The following is a 13824-nucleotide window of genomic DNA, read 5'->3' on the forward strand; positions in this document are numbered from 1 at the left end:
GGGTTGCTGTGAATCGACGAGGACAACCGTTGGTGCAGAGGACGAAGACGGCACTGTTGGCGGCCATGTTGTGCTCCTCTGGTTACTGTCGTCGATGGGGACGTGTACGAGGTCGGCGCAGAGCTCCCGATCATGGCAACGCGACGAGGGGATGGTGATGGCCACGCGAGCGGCAGCGGTGGATGGTGGGGCTAACGGTGGTCACGTGGAGCAGGGTTATAGAGGGAGAGAGGTACTAGAGAGATGGGGAGTGAGAGGGAAGCTGTTGGGCATCTCCGTGGCACGGTTCGAAGGCCAAGGAGGCTGCCACGGCGAAGCAGGAGGTGGAGGACTCTGCGTGCGCGCGTGCGACTTTGCATCTGCCTACTGGTAGTGGTTGAAGATGACCATGTCGCCCTTGGTGGGCTGGGCCAGCATTGGTGTTGGGCTGCTACAGGTGCAGGTAAGCTGGGCCAGGTTAGTTTCCTTTTTTTCACATTTCTGTTTCTGTTTTCTAATATTTCAATTCTATTTTGATTTGATTCACAGCACAAATCATTTAGTAGCTTCTGAAAATATTTATGTTGCTTGATGTAATATATTCAAAGCCACTCACAGGTTTTTCAGAATTGTTGAACTTGCAATTGTTTTATGGAAGAATTAAATCCAACTCAAATATTTATTGATTTAAATCCAAATGGCCAAAATAATTCCTCAAAAATGTTCCATATTTTTGGTTTGGACCAAAACCCTTGCCAAAAATATTAAACATCATTGAAGAGCATTTTGGAAACATTGGATGCATTTTCCAGGGTTATTTGCCCTTCTTTTAATTAAAATTTTGAGGCATTCAAATTTCCTTAATTCAAGTTTCTTGAATTTAAACATGATGCATGCTATCTGCAACCAAATTCTAGGGCTGTGACAAGCGGCTCCTGGCCTCCTGTTATTCCGGCGTCTCCTCCTAGAGTCATGTCGTCCGGGGACAGCAAGTCACCAGCGAGGCAGGTGGCTGGGGGCGAGTAGAGATCGGAAGCGCGCATCAGAATAGAGGGGAATCGGGGCCTGGGGCGACCCAAAATCCCAGGGTGGGCCGGCCCACCGTGGGCACCCTGTAGAGATACACACTCGAGCAGCGAACATGCATTTTGGAAAATAATTTAGGAACATTTAGTTGACCAATTTAACAACTCTATTTTAATAATATCAGATTCGTATTTGAACAACTAAGCTTGTTTAGCTTGATGGGTGGAGCAGTGTTATTATGACACGAAGCACGTATTCTGATCGTATAGTGATCATAAAAGGGGGAAACTCTAAGCATATTTTTTAGCAAAAGAGGGTTTCCCCTCCGATTTCTATTAAAGAAACCACCACAGAACCAACATGATCAATTAAACCCTAAGCATGATCAATTAAACCGTATTATGGCTGTGCCATGGCAGATTTGAAGCTGAAAACCGGAGAAATGATATTTAGCATCCATTTTGCTTCGAACTAAGAAATAAATTCTAAGAGCTGAAAAGAAAGTAGAGTAACCAAGTTAAGATCTATTTTCTTGTTGAGATAAAAAAGTTGAGGAGATATGAAGTACCACCTCTCTTGCGGCGCCGTGTAGGCATCGGGGGTGCGATGGCTGTCGGTGGCGTTGAAGCAGATCTGCGGCGGTAGACGGGTGCATCGGGGGATAACTCCCGTTGCGTTGGAATAGAAGGTTGTGTGAGCGGCCCCGGCAAAGAGGACGATGGCGCTGATGAAGCAAGAGGACGCGATGCAAGGCTATTGGTCCATCGCCGTGGATGAGAAACGTCCATCTCTAACAGTGGATGATGCAGTCTTGGTAGGCGCTCCAGCATGGTGGAAGACGGTGGCGATGGATGTGGTGGAGGACGGCGGCGATGGATGGGGTGGCGGATGGAGGCTGGTGTGGGGATGGGGTGTTCTAGCACGGATGGTGTATGAATGGGAAAATGGAGGGAGAGGTACAGGGAACCATGTTTTTGGGACGCGCCTGTCTGAAATATGGGAAAGTTACGAACTTAGCCCCCGTTTAAACTTTGAATCCAGTTTAAGGTGAATTCGAATATTTGGAACACTTCATGTCCAACTCAAATGTCACACGCGGCATAATGTGTACTCCCATTTAGATATGTACACAAGCGATGTATCAAGATTCAAATACCGAGTGAATAAACCAAGAATGTACAGAACTAACAGACATATAAACACTTATAGAGTATATGGATCAATAATATCAACTAACATACATAAGCCAGGCCGATGTATTTTTTTTGCTACAACAGCATCCTTTTTTTAGCCAGCATCTTGGCCCTTTCCGATGCGTGCCACTTATGGTCCATCTATACTTCTATTAGTGTTGAATGCACATTCAGCCCGATTGGCATATTTGTAGGTCTGCCACAGCAATCCAAATGAAATGTCTCCGAGTCTTATCAATTAATACAAACTTGTGCTCAAATAAAATTACAAACCAAAAAAAAAACTAAAAACAATTATTACATGATCTCTAAAACAAATGGTTTGATTGATTACATGAACAAACAACACAAAGGTTATTCAATGATGGAAAGAACATTTCACCTATTATTTACCAAGTGGGAATTTAATTTCCTTTTTTCCTTCAGGACCTTAACAATGTGGTCAGTCTCAGCTTGCTTCATTTTGAAATCCACCAAATATTTAATGGTTGTCTTGAGTACTGCTTGTGATTGTGCTGTTTGCTTCCTCAACATGTCAACTTCATCTCCATGTGCAGAAGCAGAATCTCTTTCTACCACTAGTTTAGCCTCTAGAGCATCAGCATTTGGCAATTCATAATGCACGATTGGGCTGGTGCCACTGCTGTGGGATGATGCAACATCCATGGGGACCTAGCTCTTTGATCTTGGGCTAACCCGTTATGCCATTAAAGTTCTGATTCGGTTCAGAAAAGTTGAAGTTAGCAAAACATCTCAACTGGGAGTTATAACAGCAATCCAGTTAAACAAACACGGAATTAAAGAGTTTCAATTGGATGCTAAAAAGTAGTTATTAACATCATTGTAACCCGCTGTTGCAGTAGCAAAGTAGTTAAACAAACAAGTAGATATTTAAGTTAAGGAAAACAGGTAATTCTTAACAGTAAGTATCAAACGCATAGATATGCGCAGTCTACAATAGGATTAACAGGCTGTGGCATTATGTAATCAGTAGCAAACTAAATTAAGCCAAGCAACGTAATTGAACAATTTTGCAATAAGTGGCTAACTAAAATTCTGAGAAGCAGGTAACTGAACTTACGCTAGGTCTTTGTACAGGCACACTGCAACTTCTTTTTCGCTTACAAGGTTGTACGAAGGAGTCCATGGCATCAATTGCTTGGATACGCAGTCCCAATACTTCTTTCTTCCCACACTGCATTGATAAGTCGAATGGTTAATCTGGTAAGATGGTGCGTCCTTGATATGTTATATGAGGACGTGTAGTTAGACTAGTTATAGCCACACACATCACACTGGCTTTTACTGTATATTTCATGCGATTACTTTTGGCATATCGAGATCTAAGCAATCTACAATAGGATGAAAAGACTGGCATCCTTCACATTATTGGCGAACTCAGTTCATAGAAACAAGCAATTCAACCATTCTGTGGGTAAATCAAAAGCGCCAGTGGAATATTTTTCACTACCCAATCATACACGGAAAAAGGGGCGACGCCACCATAGGGCCTAATATGGGCGGCCACCTCAGGTGGCTGGAAAGTGCGCACCTAGTTTGAGTCGTCCAGGTTGGCCCATGCTAGTTTTGTTCTTCCCAACGCACGAGTAGACAATGTAAAAAATGAAGAAAACTGTTTCAACTTGGATGGGCCAATAACATAAGTGCAAGGCAGGCCCTATAGCAGCTCGTCGGCCCCAACGGGCGCCTCCCATATTGATCGACAGCAGGAAAAATCCCAATTCATTCGCTCCAGCCTCCAGTCTAGTTTGCTCCTAACCTAGTCACCGCTGGACAGACCGACACAGCACTTCCTCGCGCCCTCGTTGGAGGGCGGTCGCCGGGCTTCAAGCGAACGGAAGGATAAGAAGATGAGGATCCAACCTTGGGTGTAGCTTGTGTGGGAGGCAGCGGCGGCAGCACAGGCATGGCATCGAGCTTGCGCAAACGGACAGTTGCAGCTAGCAAGAGTAGCATGCGCAACGAGCAGGTACATCACATCCCTGATTGTATCTAATTCAACTCTTCAATTTTTGACCAATAGTTAAACCTGACGGTGTTGTAAAACTTCTTGTATATAGGGAATCTATGAGAAAATGAAACCAATATCTATTTATTTTATAACTCCCCAAATCAATACTGAACTGACTGAATCTGATGTATCTAATCAAGTTTCCGATGCAAACATACAAGCTCATGTTGTTCTTGAGCCTGAAGTGTCTAATGAACAGACTGCTAATGAAGGATTTGATGCAAACATTTTACATGCTCCTGGTGATGAACGTATAGTGTCTAATGAGGGATCTAATGCAAGCATTTTGCAAGCTCATTGAAGGATTTAGTGTTTAATGATGATCTGCTGTGTTGAGAGAGACAAAGATTTGCAGGCATTGATGACAAGCAAATTATAGTGCGTTTTCATAACTTGAGGAAACGTCGAGGCCATCTACCAGAAAGTCCTCGTATCATGATGTAGGACCTTGAAGTATGTCTAGAGGGGGGGGGTGATTAGACGACTTGAACAATTAAAAACTTAACCTTTTCCCAATTTTAGAGTTTGGCAGATTTTAACTATCTTGGGACAAGTCAAGCAATCATCACACAATTCAAGCAAGCATGCAAAGAGTATATAGGCAGCGGAAATTAAAGCATGCAACTTGCAAGAAAGTAAAGGGAAGGGTTTGGAGGATTCAAACGCAATTGGAGACACGGATGTTTTTGGCGTGGTTCCGATAGGTGGTCCTATCGTACATCCACGTTGATGGAGACTTCAACCCACGAAGGGTAACGGCTGCGCGAGTCCACGGAGGGCTCCACCCATGAAGGGTCCACGAAGAAGCAACCTTGTCTATCCCACCATGGCTGTCGCCTACGAAGGACTTGCCTCACTAGCGGTAGATCTTCAGGAAGTAGGCGATCTCCTTGCCCTTACAAACTCCTTGGTTCAACTCCACAATCTTGTCGGAGGCTCCCAAGTGACACCTAGCCAATCTAGGAGACACCACTCTCCGAGAAGTAACAAATGGTGCTTTGATGATGAACTCCTTGCTCTTGTGCTTCAAATGATAGACTCCCCAACACTCAACTCTCTCTCATGGGATTTGGAACTGGTGGAAAGAAGATTTGAGTGGAAAGCAACTTGGGGAAGGCTAGAGATCAAGATTCATATGGTAGGAATGGAATATCTTGGCCTCAACACATGAGTAGGTGGTTCTCTCTCAGAAATGGTAAGTTGGAACTGTAGGTCTGTTCTGATGGCTCTCTCCACGAATGAAGAGGAGGTGGAGGGGTATATATAGCCTCCACACAAAATCTAACCGTTACACACAATTTACCAAACTCGATGGGACCGATTCAACAGACTCGGTCGGACCGATTTAGTAAACCTAGTGACCGTTAGGATTTTCGGTGGGACTGACATGCAACTCGGTAAGACCGATTCGGTTAGGGTTAGGGCATAACGTAATCTCGGTGAGACCGATTACACAAACTCGGTGAGACCGATTTTGGTAATAAGCTTTCCAGAGAGTTGGTCAGGTAAACTCAGTGGGACCGATTTGCTCTTTTCGGTGAGACCGAAATGTTACAAAAGGGAAACAGAGAGTTTACATTGCAATCTCGGTGGGACCAATCGCTCACTTCGGTTAGACCGAAATGTTATGAAGGGAAACAAAGAGATTACAATCCCATCTCGGTGAGACCGAGATCCCTATCGGTAGGACCGATTTGCCTTGGGTTTGTGGCAGTGGCTATGACATTAGAACTCGATGGCGCCAGATAGAAAGAATTGGTGTGACCGATTTTGGTTTTAGGTTTAGGTCATTTGTGGATGTGAGAAAGTAGCTGAGGGTTTTTGGAGCATATCACCAAGCACATGAAGCAAGAGGCTCATTAAGCAACACCTCATCCCTCCTTGATAGTATTGGCTTTTCCTATAGACTCAATGTGATCTTGGATCACTAAAATGTAAAATGAAGAGTCTTGAGCTTTTGAGCTTGAGCCAATCCTTTGTCATTAGTATTTTGAGGGATCCACTTTCATCATCCATGCCATGCCATTCATTGAGCTTTCCTGAAATAATAGTCTTGGAATAGCATTAGCTCAATGAGCTATATGTTGTGATGAATTACCAAAACCACCTAGGGATAGTTGCACTTTCAATCTCCCCCTTTTTGGTAATTGATGACAACATATAGATCAAAGCTTTGACAAATGATAATAAGATTGAAAAACATCGTCCCTTTGAGAAGTATGTGATAAGCAAGAGCTCCCCCTAAATTTTTGCATAGTTTAGGATTTGCTTTGGACTGCAAATGCACAAGGAATTAGGCTCATGGGTTACTCTTCCATGTCACATACATCTTGGTGGAGCGCTCAAAATGATAAAGATTGAATACATGCACTCATCACCAAGCAAAGTGAATGATCACATAAGGATAAGATAAGATAATATCATCAAACATGCATAAGTGTAGCTTATGATCAAACACATGATCATCAATGTCTCACAAAAACAGCATAGTATCTCAAGCAACCAAAAGCAAACAAAGTTTAACCACCAAAGCAAGAGAGAACAAAAGCAACACTCTCTCTCTCTCGAAGCCTATGATCTATACATTTTTCTCCCCCTTTGGCAACAAGTTACCAAAAAGTTCATAGAAAATGCATAGTGCTAGATCGACTCTCAGGCTGAATCCTCAGGTGGTGGTGTCCCGATAACTCCAAGAATGAAGGCTTCAGTTGAAGTGGATGGAGCTGGAGGAGTTGGTGGTGGAGCTGGTTGCACTGGAGCTGTAGCTGGTGCAGATGATGTGGCTCTGGTGTCTGTCATAGGCACTGCAGTTGACCTCTGAGCTCTAGGCACTCTGGCAAATACATTAGTGGTAGTCTTTCCCTGCCTCTCCTGCATGTCATCCTGTAGCTGCTCCACAACTGACTGAATCTCAGTTACTTTGACATCTAGATCATGGAATTTTTGTTCCATGATTCTTTCCAAGCTCTCCTAGTTTTGAGTGAGGGTGGCCAATCCCTTCTCAATCCTCAGTGTTGATGCTATCAAGTAACCAAGCTGCTCCTGCTTGTTCTTCAAAAAATACTCAGATGCCTCCTCTTGAGTTGGCATCTTGGCATCCTTCTCTTTCCTTGCCTTCTCCTTCTTCGCTTGAGCTTGTACTGATGATGGTTCATTCTCATTCATGACAACCTGATTGTCCTCAAAATCTGGATAGAGAGGAAAATGTTCCTTATCCAATAGATATTTTCCTGTGCCCATCTTTGAGTTAATCAACTCCTGAATCTGAGGGGCATATCCACAACTTCTCTTTTGGTCTGCTGTAGTCCTCTTAATGGTCTCTACCATAAGGCTCATGACCTTGAATTTCTGTGGCACATCAAACAAATGCAACATGTTGATTGCATGCCCTCTAATCATGTTGTGGTCACCAGACTTAGGCAACAAAGTGTGCCTTAGGATCCAGTTGATTGTTGGCAGCCCTGACAGAAGAAAGTGGACTGACCCAAACTTATGTGTCTCTATAGCTTTGTCTGGGATCTCCTTGTACATGTGTGCCATGGAATTGTGGTCCATCTTCTTATTGGCATAGACATCCAAGTCATCTTCATTTTCCTTTGGGGCATTGATCAGTTTTGCCCATTCCTCAACTGTTGACTGGTACCTTGTACCTTTAGACATCCAAACTATCCTCCCATCTGGATAGAAGTGTGCTGTGGAGTAGAATTGCATAATGAGTTCATCATTCCAGTTGGTGAGATTTTGTCCAACAAAATCTGCAACTCCACAAGCAACAAAACTGTCTTGCACTCCAGGATAGTGTTCTTCATTGTCTTTCATGTAGGTCCAGTCCACCCACCTCATACCACACACTATGGGATTCTTGTCCAACAAGATTGTCTCATAGAAGTCCTGTTGTTCCTGTGTATGGAACCTGTAATCAACAGTAGTCCTTCTCCTTGTGGCATATGGATCTGTCATCCTCCATAGCCTCAACCCTGAGTCTCTTTTGATCTTCATGTGCTCAGCCACAGGATGGGCATCATTATGGTGTGGTATCTTGGGCTTGAGCTTCCTTAGGACTTGTCCTTCTTCATCTTCCTCATCAGCAACTTCAGGCACTGGGGCCTTGTTCTTCTCAGCAGCTGGAATACTCCTGGTATTCCTTTTTGGTGCAAGCTTGGGCTTGGGGGCAACTTTGGGTGCTTCCTTGGGCTTTGATGTTGCAGCCCCTGACCTAATAGCATCACCCATAAGCTTTTGTGCCTTGGGTGCTGGTGCAGCAACCTCTTCTTCCTCTTCAGAGTCTCTCCTCATTGAGGGATTTCCAAGAACCTGGGCAGTAGTGGTTCTGGCTCTCTTCTTCTTCTTATCCTGAGCAGCTTCATCTTCTGATTCAATGGTAAACTTCATAGTTTCTCCAGTGGGAACTTTCTTGGGTTTGGAAGTTGTGACTCTCTTTGCAGGTGCCTCTTTGGGTTCAGTCTTTTCAGGCACTTGAGTAGATCCTCTGACCTTTAGCATAGGTGTCCTCTTGGCAGGAACCTTCCTATTGAGTCCAGGTTTAGTGTTCTGTGCTGAGGCATACTCCTTTTTGAGCACTACCGTCTTGGAGGTAGCCTCATCCTCTTCTGCTCTATAATCCTTATCCTCAAAATCTGAGGTTCTCTTCTTCCTTGTCCTGGTGGCAGCTTTAGGCAGATTGCTTGGGTGCTCCTGCTGCCTTCATCTGAAGTGCTAGAGGGACTAGTGCCCTCACTCATGTGATTGTGCTCTTCTGACCTGTTCTGACTATCACTTTGGTCTGACATGCTGCAAATCACTAACTGCTGACCCTGTGAAGAGTTATATATGAGATAGAGTGGATGAGCATCACAAAATGCAGAGATTTTTGCAAAAGAATGATTCAAAAATTCAGTTTTAGTTTTCCACAGAAAGCATTTCAGATCAATCGATTTTCAAACTCGGTGATACCGAAGTAGTATTGGAACCTAAACTGATGAACTCGGTTAGACCGAGTCACAGTTCGGTGGCACCGAGACTACTAGGGTCTCACAAAGTCCTAAAATCGGTCTCACCAATTAGCAATTCTCGGTCAGACCAAGAGTTACTAGTGCAATGGCATTAGCCAAATCGGTGGGACCGAGTTTTTCAACCTGGTGGATCCGAGATGGTTTCGGCGGAAACCTAACCCTAAATTTTCGAATCCCATCTAATCTAAGGATTGCATTGACTGGATAGGAGTGTTTCAATCGTGGCAAGAATCATTAAGAACACAAAGTGCTAGGAATCGGACGAGGATAGCACTGTGATCGAGTCCATACCCTAGCTTAGCGATGAACTCGCTACGACGGCAACGGCGGGGGTGAAATCCGTTGACGATGGCGGAGACCAGCGATAGGAGGCGGCTGGCGATGAGGAGACGATCCGGAGACCCTGGAGGCAGAGCGAGCTATTGCGCGGGCGAAGAGGTTCGGAGAAATTTCCAAATTTTTGCCCGTGACTATATATAGCCCGACCCTGTCGGTGTGACCGAGTGGAACAACTCGGTGGCACCGAGATGCATAACTGTGTACAGTTACAGCAACTCGGTGTGACCGAAAAGTTCAAATGGGTTGCACCGAGATTGAAAACCTAGATCGACTTGGTGATCTCGGTAGGACCAAAATGGAGGAATCAGTCAGACCGAAATGGAGGAATCGGTCAGACCGAGAATCACAAAGAAGTTTTGGAAGTTTAAGTCTATGACGAATCGGGGACTCCGAGTGCTCCTCACATAGAGTGGTTCGAATCTGACTTGATCAAATTTTGTGATGTAGCATGAATAGAGTTTTAGACGAGAAAAGCATAGATAGCTAGAGAAGGTTCTTAGGCATTCTTGAACAGCCACTTGGCTAAAAGAAAAAGAATCCAATCAATCAAAACAACAAGTGGATGTCCTCAAATGAGTAAAATATGCACCAACATGCTCACACAATAAGATGACAAATGAAATATGTGGCAAAACATGCACGACCAATTCTAGCATCTATCAAACAATTGGCGATGACTAGGTCATCTATATATGAGTATATTGACTTAGGAGTCAAATGAGAACATTTGATCATAGGTCATACTCATCGTTTAAGCTCAAGTGGGGTTACCACTTTTACATAATGCATTGATGTGTTCACAACATTAGAGTTGCTTTGACTCAATTCTTAGAGTTAAGCTCCCCCTAGATGTGAGATCCCCTTTTAGAGGGATGAACTAACCTTGGGTTTTGTCGATGATGACTTCATGTAGGTGTTGAAGATGTGGATGCTCAATGTTGATGTAGATCATTTGGAGCAATCCTTTGGAGTGAGTTGCACTTTCAACTTACCTACATGGGTTAGTCCCACAAGGAACAAACAAGAATATCCATAGACATAGAGTGAATCATACACAAGATGATGTCCATGAAATCATTAGGTTAGCTTGTCCCTTGCCTTACCAACATGAGGGTTTGTGACTCCTTGAACTAGTGCAAGATGTGGAAGTTGATTGCACTTGTTCCATAATGATATGAGTGAAGAATGTTGGCGGAGTCACCCTCAAGAACTCTCTAGTTCTTCTTTAGGATCCACATCATCTTGATGGGAATCCTTGGAGTTGTAGTTGTACTTGATGAAGCAGAACTTGACGTAGTCTTGGGAACCCACTTGACCGAGGCATTAGGTGCTTCTTCAAATTCATCAATCTCTTCTTGAAGGAAGTAGGACCATACTTCTCTTGTTGAGGAACAAACTTCGTCTTGGGGTATTGATCTTCTTCCCACTCAACTCCATTTGCATTGAACTTCCATTCAAAACCAACACCTTGATTCTTCCGGTGCCTTCCTTGCTTGCGTACAATTTCCTCGAATTCCTTACTCCCGGCAAGGCTCTTGTAAACACCTTTCTCTATAATTCCCTTCAATAAGCTATTTTCTTGCTCAAGTGTAACTTGGCTAAGAGAATCATTAGTGGAATCAAGAGAACTACTAGAAGCAACGATATTGGATTTGACATTATTATTGTTACTACTAGAGGAAGGATCTTTCTTGTACTTGTTACTAGACTTGACTTGAGGCATGTAAGTAGATAAGAGTAAACGCTTGGCAATGTAAGAAAAACTTTTCTTACGGAGATCATCATTGATTGCTTTTATGAACTCATGCTCTTGCTCAAGATTGAGCTTTTCAAAGCGTAACTTCTCATGAGCCCTTAAAAGTTCTCGATGATCTTCAAAGATAGTTTCATGAGCTAACTTAAGAGTGTTTAGTTCTTTAGTTAGAAGCTCAGTCTTCTCCTTATCATTGTCATTCGTTTTATCTTGATTAGCATGATTAATTGATGTTTCATCATAGTATTCATCACTAGAGTTGTCAACAAGTAAATCGTCATCCACAAGTAAGTCATCTTCATCACTATCGAAATCAACATACTCAGGATGTGTTACCTTTGGACCTTTGGCCATGAAGCATCTTCCAATTCCTTCATTTGGAGAATCAAATATGTCGTAGGAGTTGGTTGACACAAGTGCTAGACCGGCAACATCTTCATCTTGAGTATAATCGAAGTCGGAGTGAGAGCTTCTCTCAGAGTGATTGTCGGAGTCGGAGCCGGATACCCATTCACCAACATGAGCTTGATGTCTTCATTTTGTGTAGCTCCTTGATGACTTGTCCTTCCTTTCCGAATCCTTGCTTCTCCGTGAGGGTCTTCGTTCATAACGATCATCTCTACTCCTCCTCTCTCTCGGTGGTGATTCTTCTCTTTTGCTTCTTCTTGTTGGAGAATCTTCTCTTCTTTTGTAGGGTGTCGTACACTCATTGAAATAGTGTCCGGGTCTCCCACAATTGTAGCAATTTCGCTCTCGGCTAGAAGATCTTTTGTCACTGTAAGACCTTGACTTGGAGCTTCTTTCCTTGCTTCTACTCTTTTAGAATTTGTTGAAGTTCTTCACCATTAAGCTCAATTCTTCATTGAAGGTTTGTTTCTCACTTGATGATGTGGGGGCTTCACTTGAGGCTTTGTAAGCACCACTTGACTTGTTGTGAAGTTCCTCCTTATCCTTGAGTGACATCTCTTGAGCAACAATTCTTCCAATGACTTCCGTTGGCTTGAGATCTTTGTGGTTTGGCATCATTTGGATCAATGTGCACACGGTATCATACTTTCCATCCAATTCTCTTAGGATCTTCTTGATGATGAATCTGTCGGTCATCTCTTCACTCCCTAAGCCGGCAATCTCATTTGTGATAAGAGCAAGCCTAGAGTACATTTCAGCGACACCTTCACCATCCTTCATTTTGAACTTGTCAAGCTGACTTTGGAGCACATCCATCTTGGGTTCCTTGACGGAGTCGGTACCTTCATGCATATCAATCAAAGTATCCCGAATTTCCTTTGCATTCTCAAGACGGCTGATTTTGTTGAATTCTTCGGGGCACAATCCGTTGAAGATGATATCACAAGCTTGAGCGTTGTATTGCAGCATCTTCAATTCTTCCGCATTAGCTTCATGGTTCGGCTCTCTCCCATCAAAGAATTCACCTTGCAAGCCAATACAAATAATTGCCCAAACGGCGGGGTTATGTCCGAGAATATGCATTTTCATCTTATGCTTCCAACTAGCAAAATTAGTACCATCAAAGTAAGGACCTCTACGGTGATAATTTCCCTCACTAGACGCCATACTCTCCTAGGTTGTGAAACCAAGGCTATGACCACCAAAAGCTATGGAAATCAAAGCAAATGGAGACCAAAGCTCTGATACCACTTGTAGGACCTTGAAGTATGTCTAGAGGGGGGTGATTAGACTACTTGACCAATAAAAACTTAACCTTTTCCCAATTTTAGAGTTTGGCAGATTTTAGCTATCTTGGGACAAGTCAAGCAATCATCACACATTTCAAGCAAGCATGCAAAGAGTATATAGGAAGTGGAAATTAAAGCATGCAACTTGCAAGAAAGTAAAGGGAAGGGTTTGGAGGATTCAAACGCAATTGGAGACACGGATGTTTTTGGCGTGGTTCTGATAGGTGGTGCTATCGTACATCCACGTTGATGGAGACTTCAACCCACGAAGGGTAACGGTTGCGTGAGTCCACGGAGGGCTCCACCCACGAAGGGTCCACGAAGAAGAAACCTTGTCTATCCCACCATGGCCGTCGCCCATGAAGGACTTGCCTCACTAGCGGTAGATCTTAACGAAGTAGGCGATCTCCTTGCCCTTACAAACTCCTTTGTTCAACTCCACAATCTTGTCGGAGGCTCCCAAGTGACACCTAGCCAATCTAGGAGACACCACTCTCCAAGAAGTAACAAATGGTGCGTTGATGATGAACTCCTTGCTCTTGTGCTTCAAATGATAGTCTCCCCAACACTCAACTCTCTCTCATGGGATTTGGATCTGGTTGAAAGAAGATTTGAGTGGAAAGCAACTTGGGGAAGGCTAGAGATCAAGATTCATATGGTAGGAATGGAATATCTTGGCCTCAACACATGAGTAGGTGGTTCTCTCTCAGAAATGGTAAGTTGGAAGTGTAGGTTTGTTCTGATGGCTCTCTCCATGAATGAAGAGGAGGTGGAGGGGTGTATATAGCCTCCA

Source organism: Triticum dicoccoides, chromosome 6B, assembly GCF_002162155.2.
Source record: "Triticum dicoccoides isolate Atlit2015 ecotype Zavitan chromosome 6B, WEW_v2.0, whole genome shotgun sequence".
Classification (NCBI taxonomy): domain Eukaryota; kingdom Viridiplantae; phylum Streptophyta; class Magnoliopsida; order Poales; family Poaceae; genus Triticum; species Triticum dicoccoides.